The 23,486-nt window shown below is 38.5% G+C and overlaps 1 protein-coding gene across 2 annotated transcripts in view; it reads left to right on the top strand.

Moving 5' to 3' along the window:
• Window positions 1–23,486, top strand: part of LOC131803917 (uncharacterized) — a 289,037-nt gene that overhangs the window by 92,886 nt on the left and 172,665 nt on the right. Inside the window, exon 1 of one of the 2 annotated variants that reach the window (XM_059125841.1) lies at window positions 5,874–5,925. The exons of the other annotated variant lie outside the window; for it this stretch is intronic. The gene's annotated coding sequence lies outside the window, so the exon portion shown is untranslated. Of the gene's footprint in view, window positions 1–5,873; window positions 5,926–23,486 lie in introns of those variants that run through there. 2 annotated transcript variants of the gene reach the window in all.

The following is a 23,486-nucleotide window of genomic DNA, read 5'->3' as shown; positions in this document are numbered from 1 at the left end:
GAAGTTTTTCTCGGCATATGAGAGCATTAGAGAGTCTTCTCGCCATAGAAGAGCATCAGAAAGTCTTCTTGGCATAGAAGGACGTCAGGAGGTCTTTTCGGCATAGAAGAACATCAGGAGTTCTTTTGGTCATAGAAAAGCTTCAGAAAGTCCAATTTTCAATAGAAGACTTTCAGAATGAATTCTGGTCATAGAAGAGCTTCAGCAGGTCTACTGTCTGTAGAAGATCTTCTCGCACAGAAAGGCTCCAGAGGTTCTTCTCTGCATAAAAAAGCTTAAGAAAGTCTTATCGGCATAGTAGAGCTTCGGGATTTTTTTCTTCATAGAAAAGCTTCAAAAGGTCTACTGGACATAGAAACGCTAAAGAAGGTCTTCTTTTCACAGAAAAGCTTTGAAAGGCCTTCTCGGCATTGAAGAACTTCAGAAGGTCTTCTCTACAAAGATAAGCGTCAAAAGGTCTCCTCCGTACAGAAGAGCTTCAGAAGGTCTTCTCGGTATAGAAGACCTCTGGAAGGTCTTCTGGTCATGAAAGACCTTTAGAGGGTCTTTAGGTCATAGAAGACCTTTAGAAGGTTTTTTGGTCATAGAAGACCATAAGAAGGTTTTTTGGCTTTAGAATGCCTTCTAGCAATAGAAGACCTTTAGGAGGTCTTCTGGCAATAGAAGACCTTTAGGAGGTCTTCTGGCAATAGAAGACCTTTAGAAGTTCTTCTGGCAATAGAATCCTTCAGAAGTTTCAGGAGTTTATTTCGTCATAGAAAAGCTTCATAGAAGAGCTTCAGCAGGTCTTCTGATCATAGAATAGATTGAGAAGGTCTTAGAAGAAGAGCATAGAAGAGCTTCCGAGTCTCCTCCGTACAGAAGAGCTTCAAATCGACTTCTGGTACAAGACGATATTCAGAACGCTTTCTTTTCAAAGAAGATCTTCAGAATACCTTTTTTAATAGAAGAGATTTAGAAAGGTCTTCTGGTCGAAGAAGAGCTTTAGATGGTCTTCGGGTTGTAGAAGAGCTTCGGAAGGTCTTCTGGTCGTAGAATAGCTTCGGAAGGTCTTGTTTTCAAAGAAGCTTTATATGGTCTTCTTGTTATTGCAGAACTGCAGTTAGTTGTCCATAGAATAGGCCACATATTAGCTTCATTATTAATAATAGCTTCAAGAAGAATTTCGTGATTTTAAGGTGATTTGTTTAAAAGAAGAGCTTCCAAAGACCTTCTCTGCATGGAAGAGGTTTAGAAGGTTGTATATCTATTGAAGAGCTTTTAAGAAGCTTTTGAAGAGCTAATATCCATTAATTTAATATGGCTTAAATCCATAAAATAGCGTTGTTGAGGCGCTTACACCAAGAAGAACTTCAGAAACATAGAAGAGCTTCAGAAGCATTTGTATACCCATGAAAGTGAATGAGTTATTTAATGCCTCCAAAGGCTTTTTTGATATTTTTAATCTCTTGCCGAAAATTTTAAAATTATTCGAGTTTTTCTTTTCATCTTCTCAGAATTTAGCTGCTGATCATCAGCTGTTGTCTATCGTATAATTCCACCCGTTCATTGTATCTTCATTTTGAGTTTATTCATCGCCAACATAAATGTTATCTTTGATATCCATCTTTTGATGGATCGATGGACGGATGGATGGATACATTTTCATAAATAAAAACTGGATATGGCAAACATTTGTTGAATTTAAGAAAATTTCAAAGAATTTGATTGAGAAAACATAAAACAATCCCTTTCAAAAGAAACGAAATAAGAAAAACCGCCAATGTGCTAGTTGTTGTTGTAATTGTTTTCATATCATTTATAAAACAAAAAAACAAGACTAGATATTTCAACACTGATATGAAGTTGATAGACAGTCCATATCATTTGTGGCCATCGACCATTGACTGAGTGGAGGTTTACATTTCATCAGCATCCCTGGGCAAATTTCTTCTTTCTTTTTTCTGCAAATCTATTCATTGTATCTTCTCACCCTGTAATAATTTGAAATTTTTTTCAAAACAAACATTTTCTTGGAATAGTTTTTAATTTTAATCACAAGAAATAGTTTGCGTACTCGGTGTTCATTCATATTTCAAAGCACAGAGGTTTACCAATCGCAAAAAGTGGAATTTTGAGGTATAAGTGAACGGAATGCTGAATTTGGTACAGTGTTCTTTTCAATGGCGCCCAATGTGGGTCCCAACATATACCAAAGCTTTATAAATACAACATTTTTACAAAAGTTCACATGCCTACTTCGTATAACATCAAATGGCGCCCAACGTGGAATTTCATAAGTAACGTGTAAAAGATTCCGTATTATTTTCACAAAACAAAGAAAAAAAAAACTAGTTAAATATTATGAGCCGGTTTTGACGACAGATGTATACCCCCAGCCTTGAGTTATGTTGATTCGAATTGTTGACCCTTTATGGGGGAGGTCCCGATGCAGTTGGTCAATATTGTCCAGATCGTATCTGACCTAAGTCTGATATCTTCCTTTACTTTATATTAGCTGAGATGTGCAAATTGTGGGTGAGGCATCATAAGGGGTTCGCAGACATGTATTATCATCACAACAGATCTTGTGTTAATAAAAATACAGGGTGAAATAAAAAAAAAACTACAACAAAGTCAAACGCCATAATTTTTACAATGTGCGCTGGAAATGAAGCGAGTAACTTAATTTTGTTACCATTCTTTGGTGGAGCGTGGTGAGTGCGAGGGTGGTGGTCCTTTTGGAATGCCCAAGGCTTTACACCCTTCAGAATATTTTCGCGATAATATTCGGCATTTATTCTGATGCCACAGTCGATTAATACGAGCGGAGAGCGACCATCGGTTGTTATGGCGATGGCTGCCCACACCATCACTATGACCGACGCTTGAGTTCTGGTGGCCAACCGAAGGTTCACATTTTCAGCTGACCTCTTTGGCAAGTGAAGACGATCATTTTGTTTATTTTTTTTACAAACTGCTGAACAACGAATGTTTTCTCGTGGGAAAAAACCAAATTCGGCAGTTCATTACTTTCGGCCAAGCTCTTTTGAGTCTATTTTCTTTCGGTTGCGGTGTAAGTTCCTGCACTTTTTGGAATTTCAATAGCTCCGATCCCGAGCCCCGAGCTCATTTTTCAATATTTGCCGAATAGAATATTGCGATAAGTTCAGCTCACGAGCCATTTTTCGGCTACTGCGACGGGGATTGCGATCAAGTCGCTTCATGATTTTCAAACCATTTCTGCTGATGTTGCTGTTTTCTTCCCTCCACTTTCTTGACGTCGGCCTTCGCTACCACCAAAATGCTTTTGTACGATTGTAAATAATATAATGGGCTGTCATTGGAATAATTTTAACAGCTGTCGGACGAGTGGCTTAGAAATGACAGAAGTCCAAACTTGGTTGCAGTTTTTTCATCTCATAGCATGTGTAAATTGGTAGAGAACCATACATTTATTTCGGATTTTTTAATCGTTTTGGTTATTCGAAACGTTGATCCATTGTGGGGGAGGAAACAGCAGGAATGGTCCGATCTCTAACATCCTTATAACAGATCTTGTATTGATGGAAATATTGAGATTTGTCAAGTCTGAACGGAATCGAATGTTAATATCGCGTTTTATAGCTTCATCGATTTTCAAAATGTTAACACTTTGTGGGAGAGATACCAGAAGGAGTGGACCGATATATTCCATCTTCACATTAGACCTGGAGTTAATAAAAATATTGTGATGTATGCAATCGAATCGGTAATCGGACTCTGATATCACATTTTATAATTAGTTATAATTATTCAAAATTTTGACTTTTTGTGGGGGGAGGGTACTTGCTAGTGTGTACCGATATTGACCTAGCACTGGTGCAAATATTGGGATTTGCAAAGTTAGAGCAAAATCGGGTTATCCTTTCTTTTTCTGTGCAGTATGTTGACCTTTTGGAGGGGAGGTACCAGAAGGAGTGCACCAATATTGCCCAACTCCGAAATCGATATATGTTTGATAATATTACGATGCACGAAGTTTGGACCAAATCGGATAGTCCCGAATGTTATCGTGCGAACCAGCCAGTCAGACAGACGGACATCGCTAGATCGACTCCAAATGTCCTGAAATGGATTTGGTCCAAAGAGACCTAGGGTTTAAAATCGTTATTTCGATGAAGCACGTTTTGGCCGTATCAAATGATATAAATCCTTCTTAGCCATATGGCTGCGGCTATAAAAATGGTTCTTGTTTATCTCAAACTATCGTTTATTGGTATTAATTTTCTGCTCCCCTGAATAGCATAATCTGAATTTTCCCATATTATGAGTGCAATCTTAGTATTATTGATAATGGCGTCCAATGTGTGGCTCAATGAAGCTTCTCTCGGATATTTTGTTGAAAATCTGAGGGCATAGTATTAAAACATTAAATGGCGCCCAACGTGGTGCCCCAAAATATTTTTAAAGTGTACATTTTTATACCCTACACCACAAGGTGGCCAGGGTATTATGTCTTTGTGCATTTGTTTGTAACAGGCAAAAGGAAACGAGATAGACCCATAGTTCGTTTTGATGATCTGCATAGAATCGCATTCTGAGTCGATTTATGCATGTCCGTCCGTCCGTCTGTCCATGTATTTTTGTAAACAAAGTACAGTTCGCATTTATTGCCCTATCCCGATGAAATTTTGCACAAATCATTTGTTTGGCCCAAGGACGAACCCTATTGAAATTGGAGATAATCGGTCAAAATTTAGATATAGCTGCCATAAATATCTTCGTCCGATTTGCCTTTTATTGTGCACCAAACGTGTACTATCAGTCCGAATAGTATGAAATTTTGCACGTACGATCAGATTGGACCTGAAAATAAGTATGCCAAATTTGATCGAAATCGGTTCGGATATAGCTATAGCTCCCATATATACTGTTCATCCAATTTGTCATATTTGTTACCCACAACCGTAATATGCACTCCGGAACAACGTTATTCAGGGAAATATATCAAATACAGCTCAGAAATATCTTTGCCAAATTTTATCGAGATCGGTTCCAATTTGGATATAGCTCCCATATATATTTTTATCCGATTTCAAATTAATTGTGCACCAAATGGGCAATACAGGTCCGAATTTAATAGATACAAATGTTTCGCATATTTAGTTCTTTGAACTTTAAATTATAATTATAATCATAGCGTGTATGATTGAATTCTCCCATAAAAACTTTTAATTGTTATGCGCAGCTCTACTAAATTAGCAATGTGGCCCGCCCGACTTTAATATTTTCTCTACTGGTTCTTTTTAGTTTTTGTCCGGTTTCTTCGATTATTGAAAACAACTACACTATCATGAATTGTTGTGGATATTGAGGGCCAACATGCTACTACTATTTATGGCGCCTAAGTTGGGTCCGCATGATAAAACAAAAGCTCGTCATGTGTTTTTTTGTTTAAGAAATATCCATTCAGTCTTAAGAAGATATTTTTGATGACAAGCCAATTGTCTTATTTACCAAAATTTAAAATGGCGCCCAACGTGATACTCTCTTAAAAAGAAAACACGGAAAACTTTCAAATATACATATGACAAAAAATTTTATTTTTTTTCAATTCAGAACCACGGTGTCATATTTTATCCGCCATCTTCATACTATAATATGACGACGGATCTGGCCTTTCAAATTTTTACTGTGTAAATTTTTCTTCGTAAATAATTTCCCTTTAATTCTTTTTGTTTTATGATTTCATTTCAGCTTTTGGCCAATTGTGCGTTTTTTTTTTGCTCGAATTCGTTAATAATAATTTCTAATGAGAATTTTGTTTTTGCGGAATTCAACACCAATAATAGTTTTCGTTTTTCTCAATTTACTTATTAATTTGTTTTGCTGCTGTTGTTCTCTCATTTCAGGTATGTTGCACACATCACATTTAAGGAATTTTGCGGTATTTTTCATTTCTGGGTGAGCAATTTTGTGTTTATTAAATTGTTTGCGTTGTTGTTGTTGTTGCTATTTTCGAAATATTTTGAGGTTAAATGGATCAAGTTTCATTGTGTGTATTGCATTTACCCTGGGATAATTATAAACTGGAAAATGTTGAAGGATGAGAATTTAATATGTGTAAAAGAGCAGATCAAAAGAAAAGAGAGCAAAATGTTGATTAAAGTTCTTTTATTCGTAGAAGATTTTGTGAACCTCTGCTGTGCAAAAACGACGAATTGAAGCTTTTCTATGCAGAGAAGATACCCTGAAATTAGAAATACATACCTTCTGAACCTATTTTAGGGCTAGAAAAGCTTTTGAAGCTCCTCCATGAAAATATACCCTCTGAAGCTTTTCTACGAATACAAACTTTTTGAAGCCTCCGGAAGCTCTTCTATGAAAATAAGAAGACCTTCGGAAGCTCTTCCATGACTAGAAGACCTTCGGAAGCTCTTCCATGACTAGAAGACCTTCTGAAGCTCTTCTATGACTAGAAGACCTTCTGAAGCTCTTCTATGACTAGAAGACCTTCTGAAGCTCTTCTATGACTAGAAGACCTTCTGAAGCTCTTCTATGACTAGAAGACCTTCTGAAGCTCTTCTATGACTAGAAGACCTTCTGAAGCTCTTCTATGACTAGAAGTCCTTCTGAAGCTCTTTTATGACTCGAAGACTTTCTGAAGCTCTTCTATGACTAGAAGACCTTCTGTAGCTCTTCTATGCAGAGAAAATCTTCTGAAGCTCTTCTATTACTAGAAGACCTTCTGAAGCTCTTCTTTGACCAGAAGGTCTTTGGAAGCTCTTCTATGACCAAAACACCTTCTGAAGCTCTTTTATGAAAGGAATAAGACATTCTGAAGACTTTCTATGGCTAGAAGACCTTCTGAAGCTCTTCTATGATTAGAAGACCTTCTGAAGCTCTTCTATGACTAGAAGACCTTCTGAAGCTCTTCTATGACTAGAAGACCTTCTGAAGCTCTTCTATGACTAGAAGACCTTCTGAAGTTCTTCTATGACTAGAAGACCTTCTGAAGCTCTTTTATGACTCGAAGACCTTCTGAAGCTCTTCTATGGAAAGTAGACTTTATGAAACTCTTTTATGGAAAGAAGACCTTCTGAAGCTCTTCTATGACCAGAAGGTCTTTGGAAGCTCTTCTATGACCAGAAGGCCTTCTGAAGCTTTTCTATGACCAAAACACCTTCTAAAGCTCTTTTATGAAAGGAATAAGACATTCTGAAGCCTTTCTATGGCTAGAAGATCTTCTAAAGCTCTTCTATGAAACGAAGATCTTCTGAAGCTCTACTGTGGCTAGAAGACCTTCGAAAGCTCTTCTATGAAAAAAAGTCCTTCGGTTGCTCTTCTATGACTAGAAGACCTTCTGCAGATCTTCTATGGCTAGAGGACCTATGAAAAGAAGATCTACTGTAGCGATTTAATGTCCACAAGACCTTCTGAAGCTCTTCTATGTGCAGAAGACCTTCTAAAGCTCTTTTATGTGCAGAAGACCTTCTGAAGCATTCCTGTGACTAGAGGCCCTTTCCTGGGATAAATACCTCTTTCATCCACAAAAGATCTTCTGTTAGTCTGCTATGATTAGAAGACATTCTTAAGTTCTTCTGTATGTAGGAGACCTACTGAATGTTCTTTTTATGCTTCTAGTATCCTCTGAAGACCTTCTATGGCTGGAAGATCTTATGAATTTCTTTTGTGACCATATGAACACCTTTATAACATCGTATATAAATAGTAGACCCCCTGAGGCTCTTCTGTGGATAGAAGACGATCCAAAGTATCGGAAGATCCTTTTTGGCTGCAAAGCCATTTTGAACCCATTCTATCAACGGATAACTTTCGTAAGTTTTTTTTCTCAAATAGAAGTTCTTCTAAATATCTTTCCTGAATGGATCTCCCCCTTAAGCTTTTCTGTAAATGGACGTCTGAAGCTTTTTTAGCCTTTCAGGACTCCTAGAGAGTTTCAGGGTAGAGTATTGTTTCGAAATGTTCTTATTGACTAGAACATTCATTTGAAACTTGTTTTGCTTTCAACAATTATTTTTCTTTGATTGAAAATATTTTTGCAATACCGAAAATACGTTAAAACACTCCATCACCAGAATGGCCTTCGATTCGCCCCAAAAAGTTTGAGCTAAAGCATTGACAGTATAATGAGAATTTTTTGGATTCATTTTTGTATTTTTTCCGTTTATTTCATTTCTCTTCTCTTTGAAACCGAACAATGGATTCAGCACAATGTGTTCCAGTTCAATGGAATCCAATGCTCTTTCTACTTCTGATGACGATGAAGATGATGCTGCTGCTGACGATGACATCACTTTGTTGTGGTGGACACAAATGTTTTATGTCTGTCATTGACTGGCCTTTGATGTAGGCATATTCTGTTCCATTTTCTTGGGCTTTTTCGTTTTGGGGGAATCTCCAAAGTAAACCATCCAGCAAGTCAGTCAGTCAGTCAGTTAGTGAATGGATGCTTATTATCAAAATTGAAGTGTATAAAAATAATACCCATATCTATACTTCCGACCACTCATCATTCATAAGATAATACCCTATCCACAATTGTCCTCATTTTCGTGGCAAACAAGCTCCAAAAAGAACCAAATATGCTCCCTTCTTCCTCATCACCCCCGTCCCAAAAAAAGTAAATCCATTTGGTTACCATGGCTATGGCATCATTCATTGATAAAATAAATAAGGCTTATTTTATGGATACTGTCTACATATATAAATTACTAAAAAAATTCATGGGGGGAGATAGGAAAGAGACATAAGACGGCGGGAGGGGGGCAACTTGTCCATTTACTTTGTTAAACGAAGGGTGTTTGCAGTAGGTGTTTCACTTTAATGTGTGTGTTTCAAAAGCGTATATTTCCAAAGCATTCATTTTGGCACAATGCTGTCAACATCTGCTGTCAACCATAGAAGGACATGCTACACTCCGCTCCACTCCACTCTGATGTAGGGTAGTCGTCTAGCTGCAATGCTTTTACACGCCACATTTTGTCATGGTCTCCCCCCATTGAGTTGATTGTCACGTGGCATATGTTCTGGCATAGGGGCTTTCCCCTCTTCTGGTTTCAATTCTTTTTGTTTAAAACGCTCATTACTTTGTTGTGGCTATGGAGGGCTTTTTAGTACTTTTCCCCTTTATTTATTTTTGAAATTTCGCAAGTAATAAATAAACCCGGAAGGGAAGTTTTAAAATAAAATATATTTTTACCCTTTCCTGTTTTCTTACGAAGTTTTATATCTTTCAAAAAGTCTTTAGATTGACAAAGGAAAGAAAAGTTCTGATAAATCAGAATAATCGAATTCGAATTGGTCTGAGGTTGTGATTGATACTTAATTTTCTATGTGTGAGGGAAAGTGGCAACCAACGTAAAGAGGTAATGGCTATGACAATTAAAAATTTAATTCTCATAATTTCATAGATTAATCGAATAAATATTGGCCAATTAACTGCAAGGAGATGGCGCCCAACGTTGGGTGCATTCTTTTGTACAAGGGAAGGTCTTTAGCCCAAAAAGAGTTACAAAAACCTCTTGACAAACAAAAAGACTTTAGAAAGGCTTTAAACTGTAGAATATAACGAAATGGATTTTCACACAGCACATTATCAATAAAACGATGACCTTTGCGTTCCAACGGCAGAGGAACTTCTTTATCCGTAGAAGAGCTTTAGCAGGTTCTCTGTCCATAGAAGGTCTGCAGAAGGCCTTCTAGTCATACAATAACTTTAAAAAAGAGCATCAAAGGAAAGTATAGAAAGTTCTTCTATTCATGGAGAAGCTTCGGAAGTTCTTCTAGTCATGGGAGAGGTCTTCGGTTCATAGAAGAGCTTCAGAAGGTCTTTTGTTCGTAGACGAGCTTCAGAAGATCTTCGATTCATAGAAGAGCTTCAGAAGGTCTTTTTATAATAGAACAGCTTTAAAAGGTCTTTTAACCATAGAAGAGCTTCAGAAGGTCTTTTTGTCATAGAAGAGCTTCAGAAGGTCTTTTAGTCATAGTAGAGCTTCAGAAGCTCTTCTAGCCACAGAAGAAATTTAAAAATCTTTTAGCATAGAAGGTTTATAGCTATATGCAACCTTAAGACGGTCTTCCAGCCACACAAGAACTTCAGAAGGTTATTTAAGCATAAAAGAGCTACATAGGGTCGGTTAGGCATAGAAGAGATCTAGAATGTCTTCTAGCCTTAGAGAAGCTTTAGATGGTCTTCTAGCCATAGAAGAGCTTCAGAAGGTCTTCTAGCCATAGAAGTGCTTCAGATGGTCTTCTAGCCTATAGAAGAGCTTCAGATGGTCTTCTAGCCATAGAAGAGCTTCAGATGGTCTTCTAGCCATAGAATAGCTTCAGATGGTCTTCTAGCCATAGAAGAGCTTCAGATGGTCTTCTAGCCATAGAAGAGCTTCAGATGGTCTTCTAGCCATAGAAGAGCTTCAGAAAGTTTTCTAGTCATAGAACAGCTTCACAAGGTGTTCTAGCCGTAGAAAAGCTTCAGATGGTCTTCTAGCCATAGAAGAACTTCAGAAGGTCTTGTAGCCATAGAAAAGCTTCAGAATGTCTTTTTGCCATAGAAGAGCTTCAGAAGGTCTTTTAGCCATAGAAGAGCTTCAGAAGGTCTTCTAGCCTTAGAAGAGCTTCAGAAGGTCTTCTAGCCTTAGAGAAGCTTTAGATGGTCTTCTAGCCATAGAAGAACTTCAGAAGGTCTTGTAGACAAAGAAGAGCTTCAGAATGTCTTTTTGCCATAGAAGAGCTTCAGAAGGTCTTTTAGCCATAGAAGAGCTTCAGAAGGTCTTCTAGCCTTAGAGAAGCTTTAGATGGTCTTCTAGCCATTGAAGAGCTTAAGAAGGCTTTCGATAAGCTTTAGATGATCTTCTAGCCACAGAAGAGCTTCAGATAGTTTTCTAGCCATAGAACAACTTCAAAAGGTCTTCTAGCCGTCGTAGAGCTTTAGAATTTCTTCTGGTCATAGAAGAGCTTTAGTGGCAGAAGGTCTTCTGATTATAAAAGAGCTTCAGTGGCAGAAAGTTTTCTGGTCATAGAAGAGCTTTAGAAGGTCTTCTGGTTATAGAAAAGCTTTAGAACGTCTTTCGGGCATATAAGGGCTTCAGACGATCTTCTGGTCATAGAAGAGCTTCAGAAGGTCTTCCAGCCATAGAAGAGCTTCAGATGGTCTTCTAGCCATAGAAGAGCTTCAGGTGGTCTTCTAGCCATAGAAGAGCTTCAGATGGTCTTCTAGCCATAGAAGAGAGAAAGTTTTCTAGTCATAGAACAGCTTCACAAGGTGTTCTAGCCGTAGAAAAGCTTCAGATGGTCTTCTAGCCATAGAAGAACTTCAGAAGGTTTTGTAGCCATAGAAGAACTTCAGAATGTCTTTTTGCCATAGAAGAGCTTCAGAAGGTTCTTTAGCCATAGAAGAGCTTCAGAATGTCTTCTTGCCATAGAAGAGCTTCAGAAGGTCTTTTAGCCATAGAAGAGCTTCAGAAGGTCTTCTAGCCATAGAAGAGCTTCAGAAGGTCTTCTAGCCATAGAAGGGCTTCAGAAGGTCTTCTAGCCATAGAAGGGCTTCAGAAGGTCTTCTAGCCATAGAAGGGCTTCAGAAGGTCTTCTAGCCATAGAAGAGCTTCAGAAGGTCTTCTAGCATTCGATAAGCTTTAGATGGTCTTCTAGAGACAGAAGAGCTTGAGATAGTTTTCTAGCCATAGAACAGCTTCACAAGGTCTTCTAGCCTTAGATAAGCTTTAGATGGTTTTCTAGCCATAGAAGGGCTTCAGAAGGTCTTCTAGCCATAGAAGGGCTTCAGAAGGTCTTCTAGCATTCGATAAGCTTTAGATGGTCTTCTAGAGACAGAAGAGCTTGAGATAGTTTTCTAGCCATAGAACAGCTTCACAAGGTCTTCTAGCCTTAGATAAGCTTTAGATGGTTTTCTAGCCATAGAAGAACTTCAGAAGGTCTTGTAGCCATAGCAGAGCTTCAGAAGGTCTTTTTGCCATAGAAGAGCTTCAGAAGGTCTTTTAGCCATAGAAGAGCTTTAGAAGGTCTTTTAGCCTTAGAGAAGCTTTAGATGGTCTTCTAGCCATAGAAGAGCTTCAGAAGGTCTTTTAGCCATAGCTAGAAGGTCTCCTAGCCACAGAAGAGCTTCAGTAAGTTTTCTAGCCATAGAACAGCTTCAAAAGGTCTTCTAGCCGTCGTAGAGCTTTAGAATTTCTTCTGGTCGTATAAGAGCTTTAGTGGCAGAAGGTCTTCTGGTTATAAACGAGCTTCAGTGGCAGAAAGTTTTCTGGTCATAGAAGAGCTTTAAAAGGTCTTCTGGTTATAGAAAAGCTTTAGAACGTCTTTTGGGCATATAAGGACTTCAGAAGATCTTCTGGCCATAAAGAGAGTCTTCTCCGCATAGAAGAGCTCCAGAGGGTCTTCCAGCCATAGAAGAGTTCGTTTTCGTTTCGTTTCATTGAAGAGCTTCAGAGGACCATCCAGCCACTGATATATTTCTAGCAACTGAAAGGCTTTCGGAATTCTTCATCCATAGAAAAGTTTCAGAGGGTTTTCTACCCACAAAATAGCTTCACAGGGTCTTCTAGCCATAGATGAGTCTGTTCTTATAACAGTTTTAGAAGGTCCTCTAGCCATCGAAGAGCTTCTGAAGAACTCCTGGCCATTCCTCTTCAGAAAACTCAATTCATTTCAAGCGTTTACCTTCAACTTGAAGCACTGAAGGTGACTGACCAAGTTTCCGGGTTCACAAAGCAAAGAAATTCAATTTGTTTACGAAAATGACAACAAAATATAATCCATCACTCAGTCTCGTTAAGCTTCTTAAATGCTCTAGTTGGGTGATTGGTTGGGTTGCAGCACAGCGAAGCATAGCAGAGCAGATTACATCATTTCTTAAATGCAGCAGTGGATCGATTTCGAAAAGTTCACCATAACCTCACTGAAAAAAAAAAACACTATTCCCTCTTCCAACTTCCAACTTCTATTGGTTCTGGAGGGGGCGAATGATGTTGGGGACTCCTAACTGGGTGAAAATAATCAAGAGGAACTAATGCATCGTTGGGTGTTGTTGACTTAAATAGATACTTAACAATGATGACGACGCTGACAACAACAGCAACAAGGGCGATGTCAGTGGCAACTATGTTGCTGTTGCTGTCTTTTTCAGAAACAAATGAAAAAACCATGCTTAGTCGAGCTGACGTCGTTCATTCCCCTGCTAACCAAATAATGCAGGTCATAGCAATTCATTCGCCAGCCCGCTCGCTCCCTCGCTCTCCTCCTATCCCGCTGCTATTCACTGGCTTGTTGGAGACGGTTCAATGATTAAGTTGTTGTCTTTTTTTTTTTGCTGTGCTTGTTATTGTTGCAAGTTTCGTTGTTGTTGTTGTTGCAGGGTTAGTCGTTAATTGTTGACTGGCAATATTTACCCGAGATATATTTAGCCTCGGCACGCACAGCACTACAAAGTTGGATAATACAAATTGTTTTGCTAGCTTGGCTCCCACTGAATATCTATGGCTTTCTCTCCCTCTGTACCTCTCCCAGTGCTCTCCACCACCACCCGCATCACCCTCTTTTTTGTTGTAATTGTGAATGGTATGCTCTTTTTGTTATCTGTGTTATCATCGAGAGCACTAGCACAAGCAACAACTCCACCACATAACCTTAGCTCACAATTGTTGTAGTTGCTGTTGGAACTCGCCGCCCTTCCGAACCAAGGGAATGCAGGCATGCATGCTCCCTTTTCAATTGTTGTTGGTTTGCTGAAAATAACAAAAAAAAAAAATAAATAAATAAATAAAAACGAAAACTAAGACAAAAACACTGGGAAATGTGCCGCCACCAATTTTATTATTGTCGTCGTCATCGTCGGCGTCGTCGTTACTGACCTAATTTTATAACTTTTTTTTTCGGTTTCTTCTGCAATAAACTTGTCTCCCTTCTGTCTCATTTTGTTGAAGTTCCACAAAAGGGGGACTAATTTTTACCCAGCGTAAGTGTGAAAAGACTTTAATTTTTTGAAAGTTTTTCAAAGGCCTGCAGCCAAAATCAAAGACCTAGTAGAAATCTTTTGAGAATATACACCTAGAAGCTCTTTTATGGTCAGAAGAAGACTTTTAGAGGGACTTCTATGCCTCAAAAAAACCCATGAAGATCTTTTATGTCTAGAACGTCTTTTGAAGCTCTCCTACGACAAATAGACTTCCTAAAGCTCTTAAACTGCCAGAAGACCGTCCGTAGTTATATAACTTGAAGACTTCTTGAAGATCTACTATAGACAGAAGACATGCTATGAAGAGAAGAACTTGTATAGTTCCTGTCTCCCTTTTGTTGAAGTTCTACAAAAGTTTTCAAGGACCTCCTATCAAAATCAAAGACCAAGTTGACATTTTTTGAAAGTTTTCAAGGACCTCCTATCAAAATCAAAAACCGAGTAGAAATCTTTTGAGAATATAGATATACACCTAGAAGCTCTTTTATGGTCAGGAGAAGACTGGAAGGCTTCTATGCCTCAAAAAACCCATTCAGGTCTTCTATGTTTAGAACGTCTTTTGAAGCTCTCCTACGACCAATAGAATTTAATTTTTTGGAAGTTTTTCAAGGACCTCCTATCAAAATCAAAGACGTAATAGAAATCATTTTTGAGAATCCGTTATGTTTAGAGATATAGATCTAGAAGCTCTTTTATGGTCAGAAGAAGTATTTTAGAGGGACTTCTATGTCACACAAAACCCATCAAGGTATTTTATGTCTAGAACGTCACTGAAGACTTCCTAAAGCCCTTTAACAGCCAGAAGACCGTCCGAAGTTATAAGACTTAAAGGCCTCTTGAAGATCTACTATAGACAGAAGTTCCTTATAAAGTTCATAAATTCATAAATTCTAAAGCTTTTGGACGAAGAGAATTAACTTTTTCTTTGGAAGAAAGAAGATCTTAAAAAGTTCCTCTGTGGGAAGATGTAACGTGACCGTTTCATACAGGTTATACCTCTTTCTATCCAAACTAATATCTACCTAAAATCACTTTTCTTTTCACTTCGTCGATGTATTTTTCTACAGTTACGGACAGATATAATTCTCATTTACTTTGAAGTACGGCTCAAATTAATACATCGGGTTTTCCTACCGAAGTCGTGTGGCTCGTCCGCAGTCTTGGTAGCTAGTATTAGTTTGCGACAATTCGATCTGCTCTTAGCAAGCTCCAAGCTCTTAGCAAGCTTCATGCTTTTAGAGAGCTCAAAGCTCTTAGCAAGCTCCAAGTCTTAGCCAGCTCCAAGCTCTTAGCCAGCTAGTATTAGTTTGCGACAATTCGATCAGCTCTTAGCAAGCTCCAAGCATTTAGCAAGCTTTATCCTTTTAGACAGCTCCAAGCTCTTAGCAAGCTCCAAGTCTTAGCCAGCTCCAAGCTCTTAGCAAGCTCCAAGCTCCATGTCTTAGCCAGCTCCAAGCTCTTAGCCAGCTAGTATTAGTTTGCGACAATTCGATCGGCTCTTAGCAAGCCCCAAGCTCTTAGCAAGCTTCATGCTTTTAGACAGCTCCAAACTCTTAGCAAGATCCAAGCTCATAGCCAGCTCCAAGCTCTTAGCCACCTCCATGCTCATAGTCAGCTCCCTCTAATCCGAGTAGCACCCGAGTACCCACAAGTGGAGTAACGTGTACGACAACCGTGGGGCCCTCTAAAATCCGAAGACTTCAGGGAAAAAGCCTTGCACCCGAACCCTAAAGATTTGAAATCCGAACCAGCAATCCGACATCCACACACCAAATCAACTTCGTGCTGAATCCATCAACACTATAATCAAAGCTGCTGCCACCGCGCCGATGGTCACTTGCACTCGATCTCAGCAGCCCTATTACTGTCGAGACGAAGCGACTACCCGAACAACCGAATCCAATAACGTGATCTCCTCCTGACCGAATCCAGCCAAGTAGATTCAACAATAACAACCTGCAATATTTCCCACAAAGTATTCGAACCAATAACCGAAAATCACAATAAATACAGTCAACTCCGACAGCGACTGACTTTACCTCAGACTAAGACAGAATCACTTCTTATAGAGAATCCCTTCTAAAAGTGTTCTATGAGAATAAGACCTTCAATGGCCAAAAAACCTTCGAAAGTCCTTCTATGGTCAGAGAACATTCCAAATCTTTTGTGTGAATAGAATTAACATCAAAAGCTTTTCTTTGCTGGAAAGAAGACCTTTCGAAGGTGTTCTGTGCGAAGAATTGCTGCTAAAGCTGTTCTATGGAAAAAAGACCATCCGTAGTTTTAACAAAAAAAAAAAAGCCTTCTGCAAAGCGTCTCTATAGAAAGATTTGCGCCCAAAAGCATTCCATAGATATATCAGCGTCTGAATTCTTTCTGGGGTCAAACCATTCTACATATGGAAGAACTTTGAAGCAGATGTTACACATAAATAAGTCTTAAAGTCCTTCTGAAGCTCTTCAATGGTTCTTTTATGGTCTGACCATTTTCCGACCCTCTTCTATTGCCAGAAGATCTTCTGAAATGTTTTCATTTCTAGAAGTTCACATGAGGTATATCTATGTACAGAGGATTTTCTATGGCCATTATGAACTTCTTCCGATTAAAAATGGTATTTTGTAACAATTTCTTTATTGCTTTTGGATCTCTAGTGTGCACATACCAGTTTTAAAACTCTTCTATAAAAAGAGAAAAAAAAAGTATAAACTTGGAGAAGTTATTGCGGTTCTATAAACATGGAAGAGCTTTAAAAGCTGTTCCATGCATGGGAAAGTTTTATCGTCTGCTCTATAAATAGAAAAAGTTGAAATATTTCCACAAGATCTGGTGCGAAGACGGTATATTCCTCCCCTACGAACGGTCAAAATTTGGAATAACCAAAACGACCATAAAATGCGACATGAGCATCCGATTCCTTTTAAACTCAATGCATCTCAATATTTCTATCAACAAAAGTGGCAGGAATCGGCCCACCCCTTCTGCTACCTCTCCCACAAAGGGTCAAAATTTTGAATAACTAAAACGACCATAAAAGGCAAATTAAGTATATAATTCTCTTAAAATTTTACACAACCCAATTAACGATTATAAAAGGATTATAAAATCCGAAATAAGCATACAATTCCTTCCGGTACCTCCCCCACAAAGGGACAAAGTTTTTAATAAACAAAACAATCTTACAATCCGAAATTAGAATCTGCTTCTCTTCAAATTTCACATATCCCATTATTTCTATTGACACAAGATCTGCTGTGTAGATGGTATATATCGGTCTACTCCTTCTGGTACCTCCTCCACAAAGGGTCAAAATTTTGAATATCCGTGAAGCTCATAGAACAGGAAATTAACATTCGATTCCATTCTGACTTGGTCTCAATCTCAATATTTTCATCAAAACAAGATCTATTATAAAGATGGTAGAGATCGGACCATTTCTTATTACATATAGTCCGATTCTGGCACCTCACAATATTTCTATTATAACTATTCAGGTCCGATACGAAATGGTCAATATTGACCTATTCCTTCGGGACCTACTCCATACAGGGTCAACAAAATTATAAAGGAAGTAAAAATATATTTAAATAATCGAAAATTGGCTGAGGGTATATATCTCTCGGCAAAACCGACTGATGCCTTTTAATTTGTTTCTTTTAATTTTTATACGCTCAGCCATATGTCTAGGAAGATTATGTATATAATTTGATACGGCCTAAACGTCTCATCAGAATAACGGTTTTAGACCCTGGGTCTCTTTGGACCAAACCCGTTGCAGGACATTTGGAATCGATCTAGCGATGTCCGTCCGTCCGTCTGTTTGGCTGGTGAGCACTATAACTTTCGAATCAGATTTTGTTCTAACTTGGCACATCCCACCATTATTTTCAAACTTAGATAGAGTTCGCAGAAGGGCAATATCGGTCCACTCCTTCTGGTATCTCCCACACAAAAGATTGAAATTTAAATAAAAAAATATATATTTTCCCGCATAGAAGGAGAAACGATAATCCGATTTAGCTCAAACTTTAAAATGGATATATCGGTCAACTCCATCAAGTACCTCCCCCACAATGTGTTAATATTTTGAATACCCTTAAAGCTCATAAAAGGCGAAATTAACATCCGATTCCATTCAGACTTGGTACATGTCAATGTTTCCATCAACTCTCTTCAAATTTCACACACACACAAACATATTTGCTAACACAAGATCTCTTGTAAAGAAGATATATATATTCTTCGGAACCTACTAGATAGAGGGTCAACAATTTACAACAATATTTAAATAATCGAACATTGACTGGGGGTAAACATCTGATACTTTTTTACTTGTTATTCTACAAAAACACCATTTTCGGTTCATACGGTTTACATGCCGTGTTGGAACTCCCACATGCCTTTCGTTGCCCTTCACCCCGAAATCAAAATCAATTGTCTTAAATTAGCCTTCTAATGAATTGGCCGTCTTTGTGTGGATGAAGGCCATTAAAAGGGACCGAATAGACGCGGCATTGTTTAGAAGCTGTTACAGCATAATTGTTGTAATTACAATAATTGTTGTTGTAATCTTTTTATACCCTCCACCATACTAGGGAGGGTATATTAACTCTATCATTCCGTTTGTAACTCCTCGAAATACTCATGTCAGACCCAACAATGTATATATATTCTTGATCAGCGTAAAATTCTAAGCCGATTTAGCAATGTCCGTCTGTCTGTCCGTGTGTCTGTCTGTCCGTCTGTCTCTCTGTCTGTCTGTCTGTCCGTCTGTCTGTTGTAATCAAGCTATCTTTCGAATGATTTGAGATAGACGGCTAAAATTTTGCACATATGTTTATTTTTCCAGTAGGCAGATTAAGTTCGTAAATGGGCCATGTAGGTCCACGTCTTCGTATGGCCCCCATATAACGGTACCTCCCAATATTCGGTATTTTGATGATTTTATCTTCATTATTCACCAAAATTGTTTCAAATTACGTATTTAGAATTCGTTATGGGAACTACAGTCTGTGACAGAAAATTGTCTATGCGGGTCCAGGTCTTCGTATAGGCCCCATATATCAGTACCTCCCTATATTTGGTATTTTGACGATTTTAGGTACTATACCCACCGAAATTGTTTGAAATGTGGTATTTGAAGTTCGTAATAGATGCTACAGCCTGTGACAAAAAATTATCTATGCAAGTTCACGTCTTCGCACAGTTCCGACATAACGGTACCTCCCTATATAGGATGTTTTAATGATTTTAGTTACATTATTCACTGATTATTTCAAGTTTGGAATTTGAATATGGTAATGGCTTATGACAAACAATGCCTGTGTAGGTCCAAGATTTTTAAAATTTTAACAGAATTTGTTAAGGATTTTATTTTTTGAAAATTTCCGAATTCGTTGCAAATGGTGGAGGGTATTCAAAGTTCGGCCCGGCCAAATTTACTGCCTTTTATCTTGTTCATGTTTTACGTTATGAGAGGTAGCCTTTATTTTTATCAATTCTAGGAAATGCATTAAAAATTCCAATTTTTTCAAAACTTAATGGCGCTGTCCAAGCCGCCATTGAAAACATTATAATTTTATAATGACTTTATTCATAATTTCGGAAGTTTTTCGAAGTTTTTAAGTTGCATTTCACCTCTCCCCCACGCTCGCATGGTTTTTGATTACAGCTCGAGATACGCTATCATCATCAGCATTATAACAATCTGCCTTTTTATTTTATTTTTTGGCCACTGTTTATGGAATATTAATTCCTAATCTGACTTTCACTGGCCGACACGCACGGCGGCATACCTCCTCCTCCTCTCCCCGGCATTGGTGGTGTTCGAACCCTACGCCAAAGTGTCGTTTACAAATTAATGACCCCATTCAATAAAAACGACACTCGATTGAGAAATAAGAGCTGGTTGCTCATCAGGCAAAGAAAAATGGAAAATGAAATGCCAAGACAAACAAAATGATATTCAAGAAAAAAAAAAAAACAGCAACAATTTATAAAAAACATAAATACAAACTATGAAACGCACACTTACACACTCTGATAATGATGCACACACACACACACCCGTAACTCTGCCGTGCAGTGCTGCTACTTCTTCTGGTGCACTTAACGAGCTCCGATCCCCCAAAAGCCCCAAAATAATTAATAAACAAATTAATATGGATCGAATCAAAAAAATTACAACAACAACTACAGAAACTGCGACAACAACAACAACAAAATTAATATTCATATTGAGTTCATAATCATGGATGGCATACATTTATGGGTTACACACATATGTATGTATCTCAGTGTGTGTGCACCCATGTTGGTGTGTATCGGCAAGTTTTCGATGCATTCCAAGCTGTGGCAAACTGCAACAACAACAGCAGCAGTAATCAAAGTGAAATAAAACAGAATTGGAGCACTCAATATTTGTTTTTGGTAGGGTGGGGGGTGGGGGGGTAGTATTGACCGGGGGGAGGGGGCCATATCGATCCATTTCAATATTGCACGGAAATTTATTTTTGAAAGTAAGAGTGGTTTTTTTTTCATGTATTGTGTGTATGTATGTAATGTTATGTTTATGTTCATGTTTACATACCCACACACTCACACAAGTATTCGTGTGTTTGAACTCTTTATTCAAGAGCAATTGGTTCACAAAATAAACAGTAATAATGAAGGTAGGGGCATGGGGGGCTTGGGATACGAGTGTGCAACATTTTTTTTTGAATTCATTCGATTTCCTCTTGGGAATTCATAATGGCAGAATTCAGTGAACTCCCTTGGGCCCGGTACAAAAATATAACACGTTTTCAAGTACTTCTTCGATGTGCACAGTTCAATCAAAGAGGTGGGTAGCTTTGGAAGGTAAAGCCTTGATTGGATTGAACCTACAGCTAAATGGAGAGTCCAATGAGAACAAACACGTACCATGGTAGTGAAAAATACATTCTTATGCAACCTTCCAGGAGAACCTATCGTCTATGAGAAGACCTACTCGTCTTCTATGAGAAGACCTTCTCGTCTTCTATGAGAAGACCTTCTCGTCTTCTATGAGAAGACCTTCTCGTCTTCTAAGAGAAGACTTTCCGATCTTCTATGAGAAGACCTTCTCGTCTTCTATGAGAAGACCTTCTCGTCTTCTATGAGAAGACCTTCCGATCTTCTATGAAAAGACCTTCCCATCTTCTATTAGAAGACCTTCTCGTCTTCTATGAGAAGACCTTCTCGTCTTCTATGAGAAGACCTTCCGATCTTCTATGAAAAGACCTTCCCATCTTCTATTAGAAAACCTTCCCGTCTTCTATGAGAAGACCTTCTCGTCTTCTATGAGAAGACCTTCCGATCTTCTATGAGAAGACCTTCCGATCTTTTATGAGAAGACCTTCCGATCTTTTATGAGAAGAACTTCCGATCTTCTATGAGAAGAACTTCCGATCTTCTATGAGAAGACCTCCGATCTTCTATGAGAAGACCTTCCGATCTTCTATGAGAAGTCCTTCCGATCTTTTATGAAAATTCCTTCCGATCTTTTATGACAAGACCTTCCGAACTTTTATGAGAAGACCGTCCGATCTTCTATTAGAAGACCTTTCGATCTTCTATGAGAAGACCGTCCGATCTTCTATTAGAAGACCTTCCGATCTTCTATGAGAAGACCTTCTCGTATTCTATGAGAAGACTTCCCGTCTTCTATGAGAAGACCCTCTCGTCTTCTATGAGAAGACCTTCCGATCTTTTATGAGAAGACCTTCCGGCCTTCTGTGAGGAGACCTTCTCGTCTTCAATGAGAAGACATTCTCGTCTTCTATGCGAAGACATTCTCGTCTTCTATGAGAAGACTTTCCGATCTTTTATGAGAAGACCTTCCGATCTTTTATGAGAAGACCTTCCGATCTTTTATGAGAAGACCTTCGGATCTTCTATGAGAAGACCGTCCGATCTTCTATTAGAAGACCTTCCGATCTTCTATGAGAAGACCGTCCGATCTTCTATTAGAAGACCTTCCGATCTTCTATGAGAAGACATTCCGATCTTCTATGAGAAGACCTTCCGATTTTCTTAAAGAAGTCCTTCCGATCTTCTATGAGAAGACCTTCCGATTTTCTAAAAGAAGTCCTTCCGATCTTCTATGAGAAGACCTTCCGATTTTCTAAAAGAAGTCCTTCCGATCTTCTATGAGAAGACATTTTCCTCTTCTATGAGAAGACCTTCCGATCTTCTAAGAGAAGACCTTCTCGTCTTCTAAGAGAAGACCTTCCGATCTTCTATTAGAAGACCTTCTTGTTGTCTGTGAGGAGACCTTCTTGTCTTCCATGGAAGACATTCTCGTCTTCTATGAGAAGATTTTCCGATCTTTTATGAGAAGACCTTCCGATCTTTTATGAGAAGACCTTCCGATCTTTTATGAGAAGACCTTCCGATCTTCTATGAGAAGACCGTCCGATCTTCTATGAGAAGACCTTCCGATCTTCTATGAGAAGACCTTCCCATCTTCTATGAGAAGACCTTCCGATCTTCTATGAGAAGACCTTCAGCTCCTCTATAAAAAACATCCCGGTCTTCAATGAGAAGACATTCCGGTCTTCTAAGACAAAACTTTCTGATCTTCTCTGAGAAGGTCTTTGTGAAAACCTTCAATTCTTCTATAAGAAGACCTTCAGATCTTCTTGAGAAAAGACCTTCAGCTGTTTTACGAGAGGAGACTTTAAGCTTTTCTATGAGAAGAGACTTCAGCTCTTCTATGATAACAGAATTCTGCGCTTTCTATGAGAGAGACTTCAGCTATGCTATGAGAAGAGGCTTCAACTTTTCTATGAGAAGAGACTTCAACTTTTCTATGAGAAGAGACTTCAGCTGTTCTATGAGAATAAGGGACTTTAGCTCCTCTATGAGAAGTAGAAATTTTAGCTCCTCTATGAGAAGAGACTGCAGCTCTTTCACGAGAAGAGACTTCAGATTTTCTAGGAGAAGAGGCGTCAGCTCTTTTAAAAAGAAATTCTGATCTTTTTCAAAAAGACGTTTAATTACAAGACCTGCTGGCTCTGTTATAAGAATCTTTTCAGCTATTCGATGACCATATCTCGGTCCTTCTATGGGAGATCTAAGTAATCATCTGTGAGAACCCCTTCGGGCCTTTCATGAAAATACCTTCAGCTGTTCTATGAAAGGAGCTTCAGTCTCTCTCTCTCTCTTTCATCAGAACACCTCTGTGATATAACCAACCGTTCATCTATGAGAATATCAAATGTTCTTCTTTAGGAATGCCATCTATGGTATATTCTTTAAACCCTCTCTTTTTGTTTATTGTTCGACATTATCAAGGAAATGAAGCTTTCGTGTCCAGATTCAAATTTGTTTTTCATAATGAGCGGATTATTTATTTCATCCAAGCACATGCCGGGACTTGGCTATGTATTCAGAAGTACATCGAATTTAAAGTGTTCAAGAATTGTCATTGAAACTTCAGCAATTATAACATTTGTTCGATGGGTACTCTGCGGTGGGGTGGTGTCGTTGAGAGGCTGAAGATAAGAACCGATTG

Source organism: Musca domestica, unplaced genomic scaffold, assembly GCF_030504385.1.
Source record: "Musca domestica strain aabys unplaced genomic scaffold, Musca_domestica.polishedcontigs.V.1.1 35, whole genome shotgun sequence".
In the NCBI taxonomy this organism is placed as follows: domain Eukaryota; kingdom Metazoa; phylum Arthropoda; class Insecta; order Diptera; family Muscidae; genus Musca; species Musca domestica.
Note: the sequence above shows the minus strand (reverse complement) of the source record. Positions and strands in the feature narration are given on the sequence as shown.